This window comes from Rhea americana, unplaced genomic scaffold, assembly GCF_003343005.1.
Source record: "Rhea americana isolate MKP2758 unplaced genomic scaffold, rheAme1 scaffold_86, whole genome shotgun sequence".
Classification (NCBI taxonomy): Eukaryota; Metazoa; Chordata; class Aves; order Rheiformes; family Rheidae; genus Rhea; species Rhea americana.
The window spans coordinates 1273955-1289327 of NW_028187044.1; positions in this window are offsets into that span (position 1 = coordinate 1273955).

The following is a 15373-nucleotide window of genomic DNA, read 5'->3' on the forward strand; positions in this document are numbered from 1 at the left end:
TTCCCCCACAGGACGGGCCTCTGTCACCTCTGCGCTGGCCTTTCCAGGAGGTAGTTGAAGTTACAAGACTCTGAAGGGCTTCACATCCCAACACAGAGCTCTGCTTTCCAAGCTGCCACATCTGCTTCAAGGAGCCTCAAAGTTGTATTCAGTGGACTAACTGCCAGGCTCTGTACCGCACTGTAAAAAAGCTACCGGGTCAACAAAATAAATCAAAGTGGAGTATCACCACTATCAACTGCCGTACCAGAGGCACAGACAAGGTTGTACCCGTTCTCGGCACACTCCAAGCCCACCAAGTATGTGAACAGTTGCTGTGTCTCTGTTAATCTGAAACTGCTAAAAATTACAGCAAAACCAGGGGATGTTGCCACATTGGATGGCATCTCCAAAACAGACTGGCTGGAAATGCTGACCCCAAGTACAGACAGCAGCTAGTGTGTTTGCAATGTTGAGTAACATAAACGCACCATTTAATACATATTAAATGCATTATAGACAACATCAAAAAAACCAGGTATTTATTTTAAAAATAATCTTTGGCGATTCTGATCTCTACTTTCCTTAAATAGAATTAAATGCAGCTGAYATGACAGTCTATGGCAAAACTCCCCCAACTTCCATGGGGCATGTTTTAGTCTGTGTAACATGTGCCATACTGTCTTCAGCAGCAGTGAAGTGGCATCTCAAAACCTCAAGGTATTTTCAATGCAAGGAATAAGTCCCTGTGATATTCTCCACTTCCATCATAGGTCCAACGAAAAAGGCAGCACTAAAGGAATCAGTGGTTTGGCTGGACTCTCTATGAATTTCCACTAGGTCCTAGTGCAGCAATGTCACCTTACCTCTCAAGCAAGGCTTGTGTGTATCTTCAGGGATGTATTTACATTGATCATTCAGCCAGAGAGTTCCCTCATTTTAGCAGGAGAGAAATTACTTCTATAAATGGTTCAGAGCACTTGAGCTTTACACAAATATCATGGAAGGAATTGCAGGTGTACAGGCTTACTTATACTAAAATCATCTCTCAGACAGTGCTGTCAGTCCATAGATGTGCACGTGAGAGATCTTTAGAGCCCTGAAAGTATCCTCCTTACAGTTTACACCAAAAGGCTCAATTCCCTACTGCACTGCTCTAGATTTACACCGCTCCCCTCAGGTCCCTGGAGATGTTACGCATTTTTGAGTAGGTAGGCTGCCCTAGGGCAAGCAGGGTTTCAGCTGTAGCTTGAACTGTCTGTCATGGATGCAAAGGCCCCCAGGCACAGCAGAATAGCAGTCCCATGGCATCAGAAGAACATAAAGGGATGTTGGAAATATCCTCTGGCAAGCACTTTTTCACAGGGCAACACCTCTTATCATATACAAAGTAAATGTCAAGGTATAAAAGTGCAGCACTAGAGATGCAATTAAGTACAACTCACTTGGCTCCACCAACCATCCCCTTCACACAGCAGCAGAATTTTCCTGAAGACTAACAGGCAGCAGAGCAGGCCAAAAAGGAAAGTGAGAGCTCTTGGTGCCCACAGCCTCCTGCAGCCCCCACTCCAAGTCGTAGCCACACTATCTCCTTCAAAGGAGCAGAATTTGCTGCTAAGTGATTAGATGACACACAAACATCTGATTAAAGGCAAATATAGGGCAGTACTTACTGTGCTGCATGGCTAAGAGCACCTGTGGAGCTACCAACATAGTAGTTTCTTTTTAAAAATTCCCACAAGTGCAAAGGAAATGCATGTACAGTATGTTATGCTTTAATCAGTATCGTTTGGTGTTAGTAAAGACAGAAGTTCAAAGCAAAGCAGGACACTCCACGCTCAGTGCTTACTAGTGCATCTCACATAAGGGATGCAAAGCAAATTTAATTTTATCCCTCGGCCTTTGTTGCATCTGTTGCAGCTTGAGTACGACTAGCTGAAAATGGCAGCCAACGCAGAAAGGCAAGCGGATCAGAGCAGAATAGGCTCCTGTTCTCTGATGCAAGATCAAGAATGATAGACTTGAACCCAACTGTTACCAGACAGTACTGGTTACAAAATCCGTGCTCCCACTGACTGGTACAAAGCAGTCTACACCCAGAGTAGAGTCCAGAAGCTTTCGTGTAAAGCTGTACATAGGCATGTGCCTCTCGTACAGACTCCCTGACCAGCTCTCTGGCCATGAACTGTTACAATCTCAACACAGAATCTAGAGCACTGCCAGATAAAAACTTCAAACCAAGAAAGTTTTTTGGTTTCTTTTTAAACTAAGAAAAAGACAGCTCAACATAGTTAGTTTTCTATTTTTAATGAGCTGTTCATTATTCTTTTATTGTGAAGTCTTACTTTAATGTTACCCCACCCCATTAAAAAGCATGCATCTGGGACAAGAAATTACCAAAAAGCAGAAGAAAATAAGTAAGAGTCCACAACTGCAAAACAGAAGCATCAACATTCTGGATATTCTAATGTAGGATAAGACTGGGCAATGTGAAATGCTCAGACTTCCTTTTTGCCGTGATCATTTTCACACAAACACACAAAGAAACTTACAGTCAGGAAAAACCCAAAGGCTGAAATTACTCCAGCTTCCATATTTACAAAGAATAAACAAAAACAAAATTTCTCAGTAAGAGAGAGATAAATAAGACAAAGCTCATTAATAACTTTGCTTGGGAAAGAGATGAAGAGAAAGATATAGTAATATTTTTATTCTGTTTTTTCAAAAAAACTAATTCAGAGAGGTTTAAGTGCTTGGGGAGAGTCTTTTCATTAGTGATTTTAACAGGAACAAAGGAGTTACAGCAATGGGCATTTAAAGAAGTGATCAGCTTTGCCAACACTCACATGGCAGCCTAGACAAACTGAGCATGGCCATTTAGAAGGGGGAAAAAAAGAAATGAAATTCAGGTATGGAAGTCTTGCAGTTCAAGTCAGTCATCCACCCATCCATCATAGCTTCCTGAACATCCACAAATTGTTTTCTCTCCCCAGGACTTGGTGGTGGAGGGACAAAGATGACAGACTGAGATCAACTCTGATCATTAAACGAGCAAGATGAGGTCAAAAAGCTATATCTAGACCTGCAATATAAACACAGGGTCCATGCCCTACTACTGCTCTGGGAGGGAATTTAAGAGAGGCTTTGAGGGAGCAGGTTTAGCTCAGTTGGTTAGAACACGGTCCTGCTAATGCCAAGGTTGTGGGTTCAATCCCCATACGGGCTACGCCAAGGGTTGGACTAGATGATCTCCAGAGGTCCCTTCCAACCTTACCACTCTATGAAATTAACTACACAAATCATGATCTTCTGTGAAATTAAAGAGTGATGGCAGGGTAGTGCTGATCAAAAGCATGCTGATACTCAGTCTGAAGCACATGAAACTACTGAAAGCTCCCGAGTCCTCAGAGACTGCAGGAAATGCAAGCAGAGCCCCCTGAGGGAAACCATATTTCAGCAGGTCATGAGCAAGCCAATAATGATTTCCACTTTATCTGTATGTGTGCTAAACATGTTTGGCGTTACTTGAGAGACTGAGGTCAAAAGTTCGATGAATATAGATCTTTCCTAAAGGCATCACACTAGCAGAAGCATCCAGATCACTCTTAAAGGAAAAAACAGAAATCCAGGTTTGCCACAGCCCTTACCATTTCCCCATTGTGATATGGTTTCCCAGCTCAGATCCATTACACAACAGCATGCTATAGTACTTAGTTAAACAGTTCTTTTCTGCCAGCAAAATATACCCATATTCCATTCCTCATTAACAGCATAATTTAGTTGTTTCCTTATTTGAAATTAGCACACTGAGAAGATAGCCACAAAGCTTACCTTGCATTTTACTTCACTATCAAGAAGCTTCAATAAATGGACAGAGAGCAGAGCAAACAGGAATATCATTCATTTTGTAATCTCCACATGGCCTTCTCACGTTACTGTTATCCTGGAGCAGCAAGAGCCTTCACCTCCAGAATCGCTTCAAGCCTTCTAAACACATACCTAGAATACAAGGGTGGAGAGAGGGAAAGATGATGGATATATGAGGGAGGGGGAAGTAAGCCACCTTCCCTACACTATCATCCAGTGAAGACAGACAATTACAGAGGGGCCAGCTAGGGCACTTCAACTAACCACTGCCTAAAGCAGACAGCGCAAATACATCCTCTTGCAATAAATTGGAGGATACGCTCTTGTTCCCTCCATGGTAATGCCTGCATGGCAGCTTACACCCTTGCACAGGTTTCAACACACACTGTTCTCATGACACAGTTTCTCAGGCTGTAGGACACCCATTTTCAAGGCAGAGAACACTTGCTTTTGATGGTACCCAGACTGGGCTTAAAATGGGGTCTAACATTCTGCTCCTAAACAGATAACCACTCTGAGAGCGAGAGAAGTGCTACTTTTACCAGTTTGTAAGGGATGAAGTCTTGCCTAGCAGCTGTAGCAGACCTCAAAGCTCATTTTGTTCTTAGCAAATTATGAGAACTCCAAAGTGTAAGAGCATTTGCAAGTATTTGCTAGGTGAGAAAGGCATAACTTTCCCATATAGAATAAAAATCAGGCCATCTTCCACATACTTCCCCTTCTGTTCCCCTCCACACACACACACACACACACACACACACACACACACACACATCTCCCCTGCCATAATCTGTCATGGTAAGATGGAGAACATCACCTTTCAGCTTCCAAAGCATTACATTTGTGAGTGTGTTGACAAGAAGCACATTTAGAAGAGACTATGTTCTTAATTGTGCATCAAGTACAGGTACCATCTCGCATTTCTTAAAGGAAGCTTTCAGTCATCCCTCTGACCCCAGGGAGGTAATAGCAGATGCCTGTTCTGCAGCTGCCCATCACCTCTTCTCCCTGAACCGTGGGGCAGCCAATCTGCAAACCAGTGTCCCTGTGGGCAGCTCCTGGCTGTCTGGAGCAGCTGCAGCAAGCAGCTCCCTCGTGACCATTGCCTCAGCATCTCTGGAAATGGAGGGCAAAGCACCATTAGCTGCTTCAGTACTCATCTCCTCGTTACACAGCAGGAGCAGCAGCGAATGCCGGCACTGAGCTGACTTGGCTTGAACCGAGAGAGGCACTTAAAAAAAGGGGTCTGCCAGCTGATCATTCTGTTTCTTGGCAATGATGATGGCCTTTAATGTCACCCTCTAGGCTTTGGTGGCCTGGCTGACTTGCAATATCTACCCCACACGTTTCTTGACACATGGCAGAGTTGCCTCCTCCTGTACAACTCCCAAGGTTTTCCTTACATTACTACTGGGGGAATAAGACACTTCATTGTAACTTTTTGTGGATGAGATGAAAGGTGACCCTGTAAGCAAAGGTTTCCTCTATTTGTGGGAGATAAGAGAGCTGCAGCAAAAACACACTCTCCCTTCCTCCACTGGATGAGGAGTAGGAACCTCAGCTGGACAGAGGAGCCAGATTACTTGATTGCAGCCAAGAGGGAGACACATTCAGGGGTTTTGGAAATAAAACRGACAATTGGGGGAAGTAAGAAAGCAGGAGAGCATGGTGTCCTGAGGCGGAGTCATCTTCCAAAGCTTTAGACTTTCTTTTACCAAAATGGTCCAAGGGTGGGGTGGAGGAAGGGCCATATACACAACCACAACACGGAGAACACCCATTTGCATCAGCCACTAATCTCCTGGCTTCCATATCTTTCTTGAAGAATACCCACGTGACAGAGATGGCTCACCAAGTTTCAGTACACAGTTTGCCTTTCTTTACGTAGAAATGGCAGAAAAGGAGATTCCTGCTGTACATAGTTGTGTTACACTGCTTCCGCTTGCCAACAGACTGCACTTTCCAGCTATGTCTGGCCTCCACAGAGAGAGAGGAAGAGGGGAAAAAAAACTTCTAAGGAATAGAACACATCTTTCAAGAAAGCCTCAAGCAAACTCAAGGGAAATAAGGGAGAACAGAGGCTGTTATTTATTTGCATAGGACTTGATTGAACTAGATTAAGGTAACAAATACTGGCTGTGAGAGATGAAGATTCATTTTTCAAGAATGCATGTGCAATTCTCTTGAACTTTAATAAAAGCTTACAGTGCACGCTCTAGGGATATAAGCCTACCGGGCACACATTGTCATTTTGACTTTTCACTAGCAAAAATATAAAGCAGTCCCAGTTTCTCATCTTTTCAGAAACTTGTCCCTTTCCACAGGTTTTTTGTAATTAAATTCACCATAATTACCACTGCAATCTAAATCTAATAGAAAGTCTGAGTTTGTTTTCCACTGGTGCTCATTTATACTGCTAGACTGGGGCAACTCACTAAAGCGTATGAAGTACATTGCACTACAACCTTCTTGAATCAGTGGGTAAGGAGAAAAGCTTAGCTAAACTGTATTGTATCACTAAAAGTGATTCCACCCTATTGCTTATGCTCCAGTTCCACTGGCATGAAAGGTACAAGCTGCCTGCTTTACACACACACGCACTAGCAAACTCATTCACACACAGCTGCTTTCCACCTTGGAGCAATAAAAATTAATAATAAAAATAATTAAACCTCATCAGCCTTCAAGCATTTGGAAGCCCTAGAGCCCCGTTGTCAGATCCTCTGAAAATGCATCAGCCTCCTCATGAGAGAGATTTGGGTTTGGTTCCTACAGCGCCTGGCTGCCAGAACCAAAGTGCCTGATCTTAACACTTGAACAATAAATCATCTCACTGTATCGTCCTTCACTGCTCTGGGTTAAATCTTTTAATTGTCTCAGCACATCTTTTCCCATTAGGCTGATGTAACTTGTTTAAGCACACACAGATTGATTTATGACAGCACTATGGATGTTAATCAGATGCCTGCTCTCCAGTTAATGGTGCTCTGCAAGAAATGCTGGACAAGAGTCTCCTGTACGGACGTTCTGGGCTCTTGCACTGAAATTAAGCGGAGCCTCACAGCAAGAGCAGGATTATGCTGCGCTGAGAAGGCTTCCACCAGCATTGCTAGGTAAGGCAGGGTCACCACTTCCTGCTCTTAATTCTCAAGTGCCATTTTCTTTAAATACAGCTGCAATCAAGGAAATAGAAAGTCTCATTAAGAGTTCACTGATAGGAACTTATTGGAGTCCACTGAATTCTTAGAACTTCATCAGTGGCAAAGGGATCTCTGAGAACATGACCCAGCCTCTGTTTAAAGGGACACTCCTCCATAAAGTGCATTCAACATCCTTTAACTATGCATTCCCCTGCAAGTCTCCTCTCACTTAAACAACGTGTCTAGTACAAAGGCCTGCACAGAACAGACTTCTTTCCTAATCATGCAATTTTGGTCATGCAATGCACAGAAGACAGCGTTCTATGCTGTAGAGATAGTCGAAAAAAATATTATACTACAACTCTTAATAGTACAAATAAAAAAAAATTGACAGCTATTAGGAAAAGACAAGACATTGCTGATCTAAGCTACTTCCCATTCCATCACTGAGTATGCTCAAAATTAAATTTATTAGATATATCCAATGAGAAAAAAAAGTTCATCTGCAGGTACCACCATCCCATTGAAAGTCACAGTGAACTTGACCCCTAACTTCATGCTTCTACCAAAACAAACAGACATCCCCCCACCACACAGGCCACATTGCCAAACTGTTAAAGAAAACAAGTTCTGATTCCAGCTCTAACCTACATAACCAGACACTTTGGCATTACAACAGGGATGTCACTAGTCCCACCTAACTTTGACAGTAAGTCCCACACATTTTCCCACCAGCATCAGGGCTTAGTGTAAGAATTCTCTCAGCTGCTTCTCCTGGGTATTATCCCAGCTATCCAACCCTGGTCAGCCCTGCCTTGGTTAGCTACTAGATTTCATTCTTCTCCTATTTCCAAATTCCCCGGCCAGCTTTCTGTATGATTTTTAAATGAGGAGTTATTGGATGTGGTGACAAACCTCAAGACTTGTTAAAAACTTGTACCACTTACAGTCTAGTCCTCACAGATTCAAAGGGGAGGGGAAAAAAGACTGTGTAAATTTAAAAAAATTTAAATATATATATATATATATATGTATGTATATAAAAATCAATCACAGAAATTCTCTCTTAAACCATGTTCCAGCCCCATCTTTGCCCCTCTAACAGAGCAGAGGGGAAGCCAATGCAGATGCAACAACAGAACAGATGATGCTACAAGTTGTGAAAGCAACACAGCAATAGAGGCAAATCCTGCAGCTGAAAGGCTTCGGAGAGGAGGAACATTCAAACAGTTAAACTGTAGGACCGTTAGCAAAGAAACACCTCAGGCTCCCTATCTTTTAGTGGGAAGGGCCACTCCATTAAGCAAACAGCTGAGAGGACCAGAAAAAAAAAATATAGATGAAGGCACATAGACTCCCCTCTGTTGTGCTTCCCTTTCCTGAAGCAGGAGGCAAAGCGTTAGCTCCCCCAGCAGACAGGCACTGCAGAGAGGAGAGAAAGGCACTTAATGTCTGCTGTGCACCAGAGCTTCACGAACAGCTACAAGAGCTGCGTTGTGCATGGCCAACAGCTCAAAGGTAAGGAGAAGAGCAGAGGAGCGACCACCTGGGGAAGAGCCCGTGCACACATTGCCACAGACAGATCAGGCTCCCAGTGCTATGCAAGAAGCTACAAACAGCCATTCGTTTGCTAATAATGCAGAAACACACTTCCAGAATAAAACGTCAACATACCTTCCCCTTTCATGATTTCCCTACCTTGCCTGACTTCTCCACAACCAGACCACCATCAGCAGTGCCTCTGCACCTGTGCAGCTCTCCCTGCAGCCTGCCAGCAGCAGCCTCGCCAATGGGCCACAGGCAGCTCACTGCTGGCTCCTCTAGGGCCCAACTCACTGGGCTAGATGGTGGCCAAGCAGAGCCGCAAGGGACACACGGTCCAGTCCTCTCCCTCCCCAGGGCACCCAGGTACTCACTGGGACCTGCCCTGGACAAGGCAGCAGCACTTGTGCAGCAGCACCTGGGGGCCAGCACACAGGTGAGCACCACTGCAAAGCCCAGGTGGAGATAGGAGCACCACCACAGGAAGGAGCTCTGAGAGAATTAACTCAAAGCAAACTTTCCTCAAAGCAAACATCAGAAGAGAAATACTAGACTACAGTCACCAAAATCAGGAGGTGGGAAACTGGCACTAGAACAACACACTTTCAGCCTAGACAAACAGACAACAGGAGGTGCATGGCCCCTAAAAGTAAGCCAGTACAGTTCAGATTTATAGTGTATATGGAGTATTTACAGCAAATTCTTTGAGAACAACCAACATGCCAAGAGCAACTGACAACATTTTCATACCAAAAAAGGTAAAATAATTGTAAGAGTGCTCTCAGGTAATTCACACACAAAACCAAAAAGCCCCACATTTAACGTATTATTAATTGTGAATTATTCATTCAGCTCTATACAAAAATATCAAAGGCTGCTTTGATAGATCTAAAAGAACCAGCATGAACCTCTGCTCTTTGTACCTCACTAGGAAGAGCTCCCCAGCCAACAAGGACTGCACAGACTCATGACCACATGCTGCTCCAAAGCAGCACTGACAGAAGAGATCTTTGACAAATACTCTAAATGACACAGGGCACAGTGAAATCACTGCCTTGACTGTTCTGCTTCTACTCTTGGTATGTCCCAGTCCTTCACGTCAACAGCAACTCCAAACCAGCACTGTTTTGTCCTCACTTAACATCTACTTCTCTTGTTGCCTGACCACCATCCTCCCTCCAAAGGTCAGCTTAAGCCTTATGCCTTTCCAAGGAAGTAGGCCCTGACACACACCTGATACCAGTTCCTAAATTTGCATAGCTACTAATCCCACACACCTGCAATTATCTACAACCTGGCTTCAATCTCCACTGATCTTATCTTCACTTTTAAAAGGAAAATTTTGTCCCCCTATCCTCAAGTGTTTTCCATACTTTGAAATATCATAGCTATTCAAAATGTTAACTCAGATGATGAAAGTTTCAGAAATCTAACTTTTTATGAATAAAAGAATGCAATAAGATTAGATGGGCAAAGTTAGTGATAAATCCTGCCACAGACTCATCTAACATGCCTGTAACATATGCACATGAGTAAATATCTAAAGCCTAGAGTAATTATTTTAGGTTTACCTTTTCTGACTTTCATAATTCATATGGAAAAGCAGAAGCTAAAACAAAATTACTTTGTTTCCATGACACTATTACCTAGCATTTCATTCTTTACTCAGAATTGTCTCTTCTCTGATAACTTTGTAGTAAGACATAAAAAAAACTTCCAGATGCCTGAGGTTTTCTTAACAGACAGTGAAATTTCACTCAAATAGTATGAAGAGAAGCTGACTCATATCCTATCACCAGGACATGTCACATACAATATATTCTGCCTCCTAGTTTAAGAAGTAAAACATTCATATTAGATTCATTCTGCCTGGGACAATGTTGATCCCTTCACATAGTACCAAACCAGAAAATCTGACAGTTTATTCCAAACATCATTCTTACATAGCATGATGAGAATGCCCAGCATAACGAAAACCTACATTTAAACTGTCAGCTAATCAGACTGCCAATGTGACACAACTTTTAAAGCAACAGAAAATATCTCTGGCATTTGTGAGTGTGCGAAAATACATATCCTGCTGTCTTAGCTTTGAGAGGCTGTTAAGTAACAGAGAGCTAACAAGGAATTTGATTTAGGCTACAGCAAAGTACAGAAGGGTAAACACAACCAACTAGTGCAGAAACAAGCTGAGAATGAAAGCCAACAAAACAACTCTCTAGTTCCTGTTCACTGCAAACCAGATGACAAATGAATGCGCAGGAGAACCTTTCTTGAAGTTTTACTGAACAAGGACAGATTCTGTATTTTTACAATTGAAAAGCTGAAAACATACATCTTTATGGTTGGCTCAAAAACTTTTTGACAAGCTTCCTTAAAGGAGTAAAGGAAGACATGATAGGACAAGAAGGATGCTARAGCTCTAAGATGAGAAGTAGTTGTTGGTAGGAGCAGGATCTTGATAGATCTTAGAGCTGCTACTTACATCTCAAAGAAAACTGATACCAATGCAGCACTTGCAGTTCCCATMTAATCTGTAGCATTTGAAGGATGCAAACACACAAGAGAAAAGGACGGTTTAAGCTGACATACAGAGGAGACCTCTGCATACAGGGAACACAACAGGAGAAATGTCAAGCTGAACAAATTAGGAGACTATTCAAGCAGTGAATTTTATGGCACAGCAAAGTATTCTCCAGAGGGAAGTGAAAATGCCATTGGCTCAATCATTTTAAAGTAGAGACATCAAGAGCGTATTGTAGAGAATACACTGTACTTTCAGGGTTGGAAGATACACAATACAATTTAATAGCTCTCTTTTAACTCTAACTGCACAACTGGCTATCACAACTAACAAGAACATCAACTATTGCTAGAGCTAACATAAGCTTAGACACAAGCCCTCAAACTATTTTCTGTCTTTCTCTTCTTTCTCATCTATTTTTCTGTCTCACGCTAAACATTATTTGCCAAAGACTGAAGCAGTATGACAGCAGTTTTCAAACTACATGGAATATAGGTACAACGTAAAAAAAACCTGATCATTTACTATTCTTAAAAAAAAAAAAAAAAAAAAAAAAAAAAAAGATGCTTTGACAGCCATTTTTAAAGAGAAGTCTTGCTTATTAAACACAGCTTTTACAGAAATGGATGGGCCTGCTTTCATGTACAGTCCCTGTCCCTAGTTACATCTCCATCTGAAGTTTCGACGAAGAATTACACCAGACAAGGTCTCCCACACGAAGCTGTGGCAGGTAGCCTATTACTGCTAATGGCAGAAGTGCTGCTGATTGAACGGGCTAAAGCTTACTGCCTCGGCACTGTCAGTCAGAACTGCTGAACTGCCTTAAGGCCTGCTGGGCCGCAGGTCCCTTGAGCCGGCGGCAGCGAGATCTCCCTGACCGGTGACGGAGCCGGGTTGCGCAGGGCAGCCGGAGAGGGCAATTCTGCCCGGGAGAACCTGCACTGGAAGCAGTGGCCTGCCAAGCGCCCTGCACTTTCCCCAGGAAGTCACGGCCACCGAGCTTTGCTAGCCACTGCCATGACTCCCTCTTTCCTTCAGTCTCCAAAGCACCTGTGCATGTGCATGTCTGTGTGCACATCTACACCTGTTTGTCTGTCTCTGGCTCCCAAACATATGAAGATGTTAGTGCTTGATGGGAAAATCAAGAAGATCAGCTACCATTGACATACTAAGGCAAAATACCAGCATTTTCTCAGTAATTCTACTCTCAGAAATAATACATTAGTTTCTGTTCTATAGACCTCCATTTCACATGCAAAAAATGTGTTTGAAATGAAGTTACTGAATACATTCTAACTCACTGCTTTTCTCCCACTGCACCTCTAAAGGTTAGAACACATTTGTTAAATAAGGTGAATCTCCTATTTGATAGAATCAGCTATGAAGGTCTTTTAATCAGAAATGATGTAGAAATAGCTCAGCACTAAATGCTAAAATGTATTGCCATATCCTTAAGAGGACAAGCTCTGTATTACAGACATTAAGTACTACGGCTATTAAGAAAATTAATATTTTGAAGACATGAAGTACTCTTTCTGAGTCATTGCATTTGGACTCCCTATATCAAAAAGTTTTTCTCATGTGCAAGAAAGATTCCTAGGGACACTCAGTTAACTTAAGTCCATTCTTGACAGCAGTGTATGTTACAGCTGTAGTTACTTCTGTCTGTAAGATCACCCTCATACAACATTTAAAACAACTGTCATTCCAAAGTACAAGGACTATCAATTCAATATGAAGCAGGAAAAGCAAGTGAAGACTGTAAACAGTCATTTTTTTCTGTTTAGCTACGAGTATGTTTATTTTTATGTTTGGATAGAAACATATCTCATTCTGAGCTACTTAGGTCTTTCTTTTAAAGCCAAAGTGAGTGTCAGAAGTAGAACTAACAGGTAGTACTAAACCCCACTGGTCACTCATTTTCTACTTAAACTGAGATCATAAATAGTATAGGTTTATATGGTTACACGTGTTATATATTATCTGTTGTTTCTGAAATCCTGAAGATCTAAAATGTGATTTCCATCCATGAGCCTTTTTCTGGACACAAGAATGAATTCCTGAACAGGACAGAACTGTGAGCTGTACCTTCCTTCATCTACAGCCTTCAGAACAAAGAAAGTTAGTAAGTAAGCCCGGCAGTCAATTCTGCTCTTTATACAGATCTCAAATCTTCTCTGTCTCCTTGACATTAAAAGTGGATTTCCAAAACCGAATGTTCTGCATTGCAGGACAAAGGAAGCACATTGCCTCGTCCGTATTCTCCCTCTCAAGCCAAACTCAGTATCCTCTCTTCTGGGCTTTGCAATAACAGCACAAAATGTTAAAAGTCATTTCACCTCATCTCACCCTAAAAGTCCCATCCCAAAGATAATTATGAGTGTCTAAGCCAAACACCAAGGAGTCTTATTTTAATTTACTGTGGATCCATCAACTCCGACTACATTTGAAGGTACATCTTCTCCCTATTAGTTCTGTCCAGTCAAAGAAGCTCACGTAGTGATGACGCATCTGTTGCAGATAAAGGTATCAGCTGATTTGATTTACTAAGAAAGCTAAATTTATTTTGCAACATTTTACAAATATAATTCTGCTTTCCCTTGATGGCAATAAATTCAATATTATCTCTCCTGAGACAAGAGAACCAGTCCCTTTATTATCCAGACATGACCCCCAGAGCCAGATTCCATTTTAGAGACGGGAAATGGCCATATCTCTGATTAAAAGGGAAACTTTAATCAAATAAAGTGCCTCATCAAGCAAGAGCCAAGATTCCAATACTCCTGACTGCAGCAGAGCAATAATCCAAAGTCATATCTCCCCCAACCCATTACCATCTACTGTAAACGTGACATCCATCCCAAACAGGACGAACATCCGTCAGCAGCTTTCTTTCATCCTAAGAGCTGTTCCTCCTCCACTCATGTTTTCTCTCAGGAACACTTCTTTAATGTGCTCCCTCTGGGTCTACTCTGGGAACTCTAGGAGGATAGGGCTTGGGGGTTTGGGCTTTGGGGTTTTTTGTTTTGTTTTGTTTTTGCCCACTAGCAACAAGATCATGCTCACAGACAACAAGCAGCCTGGACCATGCAGACAAGCACAGCAGCCATAGCCTTATCTTAGAACCCTTTGAGTTAAGAGTCTTCTCTTCTCTTGGATATTTTCTGTCCAGACTCTGAAATAGTCTTTCTGAGCATTTAGAATATTGTCCTCTTTTGTGTCCCAGCTTGAGAGCTTTATCCCTACTGCCGGTGGTGTATTTCTTCAGTTTTACATCATGGATAATAAATAAATAACAAATAATGTTAATAATGACAATATGGATGCCTAGGGGTATTATTATTTTAAGTGTGTTTTAAGACTACACTTTCGTGTAAGTGCAATCTGATCTGTATGCCACTCTACGCAGAGATCTGTCTTGAAGTCTTTCTGGTCATCTGGACAGTTTTCTTTCAACAGAGCAAGATACAGCAACTGACAGAATAAATCACTTTCCTTTTGGCCACAGAAGCCCAGCAGAGTGCTACGCAAGCAAATGAAGGAGCCTGAACATCGCATCCTTTGAGTGATGGTTCAGCTCTGAGATCTGATTATTTCATACATCATTTTGCAAAAATATTCTTCGGATCAGTCCACGTGTCATTTCTGCTATAGGCGTAATGGTTTTTACCCTTTACTTTGTGCCAAGAGTATCTTCCTAATACCGAAGCATCTGAACTGAGCAACATCTCTGTTCTGCAAGGCTTACAGCTGGAGCAGCTGGCCAGACAAAATGTGGCAAAATATCTGTACATTTGATTTTTTTTTCTGGATATTTGTCTAATTGAGTGTTATGCACACACACAACGGTGCTAACTGCATTAGTCTCTGCTTTCTACTCAAACGACGTCTGAAGGTCGGACCACTTTCCCAGGGCAGACATGATCACCTCACACTGCCTGTGGATGCGCGGGCTCAAACCCGGGGTTGTGGTGGTCCCGTCCCGGGAAGCGCCCAGCCCCCGCAGTCTCCTGTGCCCGGCTCGGACACGCCAGGGCTCGGGACAGGCCCGTGGCGAGCCGTGGACGGCCGCCAGCCCCGGGGGCGGCGGGGTCGTCTCCCCGCGGCCCCGGGCCCAGGCGGGAGTCCCGGCGAGCAGCTCTCCGGTGGGACGGCAGCCCCGGGGCGCCGCAGCCGCTCCGCGCAGCCACAGTGACTGCGGCGGTCCGGGGAGGAAGCAGCCGCTTCCCCGCGGCCCCGGCGGGGAAGGAAGGCGGGAGGGGGCACTCGGGGCTCGCACGGCGCAGCGGCCGCCGCGCTCCCCGCCGGGCGCCGACCCCCG